General features: G+C 43.2%; 1 non-coding gene across 1 annotated transcript; it reads left to right on the forward strand.

Moving 5' to 3' along the window:
* The first annotated feature begins 1519 nt into the window (after positions 1-1519).
* On the forward strand, positions 1520-1593 carry TRNAI-AAU. Its single transcript has one exon. It is a non-coding gene; the product is annotated as a tRNA-Ile (tRNA).
* Positions 1594-6352: the final 4759 nt, after the last annotated feature.

Consider the following 6352-nt stretch of genomic DNA (forward strand, 5'->3'; position numbering starts at 1 on the left):
TTTGGAGTCAGAGGTCACGGGTTCAAATCCCGGCTCCACCAATTGTCAGCTGTGTGACTTTGGGCAAGTCACTTAACTTTTCTGTGCCTCGGTTGCCTCATCTGTCAAATGGGGATGAAGACTGTGAGCCCCCCGTGGGACAACCTGCTCACCTTGTAACCTCCCCAGTGCTTAGAACAGTGCTTTGCACATAGTAAGCGCTTAATAAATGCCATTAAAAAAATTAAAAATTAAAAAAAAAACAAGGTAATCAAGTTGCCCCCTGTGGGGCTCATACTCTTAATCCCCATTAGAAAGATGAGATAACTGAGGCACAGAGAAGTAAAATGACTTGCCCAAGGTCATACAGCAGACAAGTGGTGCAGCTGGGATTACAACCCATGACCTTCTTACTTGCAGGCCTGTGCTCTAGCCACTGTGCAACTAGGGCTGTATATACATATACATACACATATATGTATATATGGAAAAGCAGTGTGGCTAAGTGGCAAGATCCCAGGCTTGGGAGTCCGAGGACGTGAGTTCTAATCCCGGCTCCATCACTTGCCTGCTGTGTGACCTTGGGCAAGTCACTTCACTTCTCTGGGCCTCAGTTACCTCATCTGGAACAAGCTGATCACCTTGTATCTATCTGAGTGCTTAGAACAGTGCTTGGCACACAGTAAATACTAAATACCATTATATGAGAAGCAGTGTGGCTCAGTGGAAAGAGCAAGGGCTTGGGAGACAGAGGTTGTGGGTTCTAATTCCGACTCTGCCACTTGTCAGCTGTGTGACCATGGGCAAGTCACTTCACTTCTCAGTGCCTCATTCACCTCATCTGTAAAATGGGGATGAAGACTGTGAGCCCCACGTCGGATGACCCAGTGCTTAGAACAGTGCTTGGCCCATAGTAAGCGCTTAACAAATACCAATATTATTATTATTATAACTGTGCACCCAAAATGTATTCATTCATTCATTCAATAGTATTTATTGAGCGCTTACTGTGTGCAGCGCACTGTACTTAGCGCTTGGGAAGTACAAGTTGGCAACATATAGAGATGGTCCCTACCCAACAGTATTCATTTATATTAATGTCTGCCTTCTGCTCTAGACTGTAAACTCACTGCGGGCAGAGAAAGTGTCTGTTTGTTGTTGTATTGTACTCAGCCAAGCACTTAGCACAGTGCTCTGCACACAGTAAGTGCTCAATAAATGCAATGGAGTAAATCCAAAATGGTTCAAATTCTGCTCCCCCCCTTCAACACAAACACACACACACACACACAGCCCCCGCCCCTCGCCACCCTGCCATTTCCCTCTGAGATTGACAGGGCCTTTTGGCTCTTCATGCTAATAATTATTTTGCACTAATATTTCTGTAGCAGTTCAATTTGTTTCAACACTGGTCGGACTTTCATTGCTAAACCCCACAGAGGACTTCTTTCCCCGAATTTAAAAAAGACTGCTTCCTCCTGCTCAGAGAGGAGGGTCCCCTGGGACATTTTTCACCAGCGCTTCCATCACTCTGAGGTTAGGCCGGTTAGCTCAGTTGGTTAGAGCATGGTGCTAATAATGCGAACGTCGCGGGTTCGATCCCCGTAGGGGCCATGTATTTTCTTTCAGACTGTGAGCCCACTGTTGGGTAGGGACTGTCTCTATATGTTACCAACTTGTACTTCCCAAGCGCTTAGTACAGTGCTCTGCACACAGTAAACGCTCAATAAATACGATTGATTAGGCCTCACTCAGACCAGTAGGACTGGACGTAAGGCAAAGGGGAGAATTCCTTCCGAAATACTCAGAAACTGTTTTCAGAAATGATGTCAGGTGCTACAACCAAAGAGAAATTGCAGTTGTGCCTACATAAAGTTGATTATTTAGTCAGAGAAGCAGCGTGGCTTTGTGGTAAAAGCCCAGGCTTGGGAGTCAAAGGTCACGGGTTCAAATCCCAGCTCCACTGCTTGTCACCTGTGTGACTTTGGGCAAGTCACTTTGCTTCTTTGTGCCTCAGTTACCCCATTTGTAAAATGGGGATTAAGACTGTAAGCTCTGTATGGGACAACCTGATCACCTCGTAATAATAATAACAGTAATAATAATGATGGTATTTATTAAGTGCTGACTACGTGGAAAGCACTGTTCTAAGTGCTGGGGAGGTCACAAGGTGATCAGGTTGTCCCACGTGGGGCTCACAGTCTTCGTCCCCATTTTACAGATGAGGTCACTGAGGCATTGCATCCTGTACATTGTAACTTGTATCCTCCCCAGCACTTAGAGCAGTGCTTTGCACATAGTAAGCACTTAACAAATACCAAAATTATCATTATTATTATTACTTAGTCAGTACATAAGAACTGCACCGACAGGAAGGATGTTCTATATGCAGGTTGCATCAATTCTAGCAATCAATCAATCGATCCGTGATATTTATTGAATGCATACGGTATGTACTGTGGTAAATGCGTGGAAGAAAACAATACAAAAAAATAGGTTTAGCCAATTCCTGCCCACAAGGAACTTACAGACTAGGAGAGACAGATATTAAAATGAATTAAAGATGTATAGTTACCTAAGTGATGTGGGGTTGAGGGAGGGTGCTTAGGCGGACAGACACCAAACAATATGTGACACAGGGGCTGGTTAAGAAAAGAAAGTGAGGGCTTAGGCATGGAATGCCTCTGGGAGAGAAGATTTTAATAAGAATTTGGAGATAGGGAGAAAGACGGTTTTTCGAATCTGAAAGTGGAGGGGGCCCCAAACCAGAGTGAGCAAGGGATTGATGGTGAGAAAGGTGAGATCAGGTTGTAAGTGAGAAGGTTGGTTTTGGAAGAGTGAAATGTACCAGTTGGGTTGTAGTAGATTAGTGAAATAAGGTAGGTGGGGCAGAACAAATAAACCAGTTCCTTTTGAAACAGAGATGGACGTACAATAGAAGCAGCATGGCTCAATGGAAAGAGCCCAGGATTGGGAGTCAGAGGTCATGGATTCTAATCCCTGCTCCGCCACTTGTTAGCTATGTGACTTTGGGCAGGTCACTTCACTTCTCTGAGCCTCAGTTACCTCATCTGTAATATGGGGATGAAGACTGTGAGCCCCACGTGGGACAAACTGATCACCCTCCAGCACTTAGAACAATGCTTCACACAGAGTAAGCACATAACAAATGCCATTATTATTATTATTTACAATAATTGGAAGTTTTTGAGGAGAGGGAATACGCTGACTAAACACTTATTTTTTAGAAAAATCGCCTGTAGAACAGAATAAGAATAATAATAACAATAATAATGGCATTTATTAAGCACTTGCTATGTGCAAAGCACTGTTCTAAGTGCCGGGGAGGATAAAAGTTGATCAGGTTGTCCCACGAGAGGCTCACAGTTTTAATCTCCATTTTACAGATGAGGTAACTGAGGCACAGAAGACTTAAGTGACTTGCCCAGGGTCACACAGCTGACAAGCAGCGGAGGTGGGATTTGAACCCATGACCTCTGACTCCCAAGCCCGGGCTCTTTCCACTGAGCCACGCTGCTTCTCTAGAATGAAATGTGGACTGGAGCTGGGCGAGACCAGAGGTCAGTGAGGAGGCTGATGCAGTAATCGAGGAAGGATATGATGAGTGCTTAATCGCTTAGTACAGTGCTCTGCACACAGTAAGTGCTCAATAAATACGATGGAATGAATGGATCAGCCTGGTAGCAGTTTGGCTGGAGAAGAAGGCACTTATGCTAGAGAAGCAGCGTGGCTCAGTGGAAAAGAGCCCGGGCTTTGGAGTCAGAGGTCATGGGTTCAAACCCCAGCTCTGCCAATTGTCAGCTGTGTGACTTTGGGCAAGTCACTTAACTTCTCTGTGCCTCAGTTACCTCATCTATAAAATGGGGACTAAGACTGTGAGCCCCGCATGGGACAACCTGATCACCTTGTAACCTCCGCAGTGCTTAGAACAGTGCTTTGCATGTAGTAATTGCTTAATAAATGCCATTATTATTATTATTATTATTATGTTGAGAAGGTAGAACCGACAGGATTCGGTGACAGACTGAATACGGGGGTTGAATTAGCGAGAACCTCCGCCACATGTCTGCTGTGTGATCTTGGGCAAGTCGCTTAACTTCTCTGGGCCTCAGTTACCTCATCTGTAAAATGGGGATTAAGACTGTGAGCCCCACGTGGGACAACCTGATCACCCTGTATCCTCCCCAGCACTTAGAACAGTGCTTTGCACATAGTAAGCGCTTAACAAATGCCAAATATTATTATTATTATTAGAATATAATGCTAAGGTATGGGCTTGTGTGACAGGGAGGATAGCGGCATTGTTTATGATGATGGGAAAGTCTGGTAGAGGACAGAATTGCACTGGAAAGTAATACCTCCACTTGAGCAAGATGAGTTTGAACAAATGTCAACAGGGTCAAAAATGGTTTATATGAATTCATGGGTAAAAGAGTTCTTAGCAGCAAAGGTTAGGAGTGTCAAATGACACATAATTAACTAAGGCGAGGGATAGAAGAAGGGCAAATTTTATACTATTCCTCAAAGAATCCTTTGAGACTGCTATTGGAGAAAAGAATACGATACAGTATGGACAATTGTCCGATCCATTACGACAGCTTTTTAATGTTTCAATATATTCAAGATGGGGACAAACAAATTAAGGTGTATTTTTTTTTTCATTGTACTATTACATAGCTTGTTGAGAAAGCCTCAATGGTTAAAAAAAATTGGCTAGATAGAGCACTGATAATACTATTGTGGCATTTGTTAAGTGGTTACTGCATGCTTTTCCTCTGCTCCTCCTTCCCTCCCCATCGTCCCTACTCCCTCCCTCTGCTCTACCCCCATCCCGGCTCCACCAGTTGTCAGCTGTGTGACTTTGGGCAAGTTGCTTAACTTCTCTGGGCCTCAGTTACCCCATCTGTAAAATGGGGATTAAGACTGTGAGCCCCACGTGGGAAACCTGATCACCTGTAACCTCCCCAGTGCTTAGAACAGTGCTTTGCACATAGTAATCACTTAACAAATGCCATTATTATTATTATTATTATTCGCCACCCCACAGCATTTGTGTATATCTGTACATATTTATCATACTATTTATTGTACTAATGATGTGCATATATCTACAATTCCATTTATCTATTTTGATGCTATTGATGCCTCCTTACTTGATTTGTTTTGTTGTCTGTCTCCCCCTTCTAGACTGTGAGCCCGTTGTTGGGTAGGGGTTGTCTCTATCTGTTGCCTGATTTGTACTTCCCAAGCGCTTAGTACAGTGCTCTGCACACAGTAAGCCCTCAATAAATGGCATTGAATGGGTGAATGCAAGTGTGCTACGCGCTAGACTGTGAGCCCGTTGTTGGGTAGGGACCGTCTCTATATGTTGCCAACTTGTACTTCCCAAGCGCTTAGTACAGTGCTCTGCACACAGTAAACGCTCAATAAATACGATTGAATGAATGAACTAGGGAAGTGATACGCTTATCAGCTCACATAAAGTCCCTGTCCAATATAGGGGTGACAATCTATCTTATCTATTTTTTCCGGTGAGAACATTGAAGCCCAGAGTGGTTAAGCAACTTGCTGAAAGTAACACAGTAGGTCAAATCGCTGAATCACAGGCATGGCCTTTTCAGTTTGGTGAGGCTACTTCAATGAAAGCTGACTTTCATGCACCCTAACACATTCCCAATCCTAGTCTACTTTACTACCGTGTATCTCACTGCCACTGGGGCACCTCTTAGCTACTTATTTATCTTTTTTTTCCCCATTGTTTACATAACAGTCTGCTTGTTGCTAGGAAACAGAATACAGTGATAAGGTTTCTTTCCACAAGTAAATATTTGGAACGACTCATTATCAAATAACATGTGTAAACCAGATCTGTCCGGCTATGGGCTTTTCTAAATGATATGTTAGTTGAAAAAAATGCAATTAACATTTTTAAGATAAGAAAATATTAAATAGATCTGTGCCTGGCTATGTAAAATATGTCACGAAAACCAGTGGAAGTAGATGGGGGAGCAGAAAGAAAAAGGTCTGGGGCTCCATAAGAATGTGATGTTGCAAAGACTTGGGGATTTGTCAAAACATGAAAAATACCAAATTGGGAATGCATCGAAATTCAGGGATAACCCATGAATGTTCATGAGATTCTCACATCTCCTTTTCTATTAAATTTCTTCTCTGTGCTGGTTTCTTCTGGATTTTCTTTTTTCCTAACCCTTTGTCTTTTCCATTCTTAACCCTTTTATCACCCTGTCTTCCCACTCTGAATCTATTTCTTTCCTCCATTTAAATGTCTAAATCTTTCCCTCATTAAATCTCTTACTCTTTTCTCCCTTCCTTGCTTCCCTCGTGTTTACCC

Source organism: Tachyglossus aculeatus, chromosome X1 (assembly GCF_015852505.1).
Source record: "Tachyglossus aculeatus isolate mTacAcu1 chromosome X1, mTacAcu1.pri, whole genome shotgun sequence".
NCBI classification, from domain to species: domain Eukaryota; kingdom Metazoa; phylum Chordata; class Mammalia; order Monotremata; family Tachyglossidae; genus Tachyglossus; species Tachyglossus aculeatus.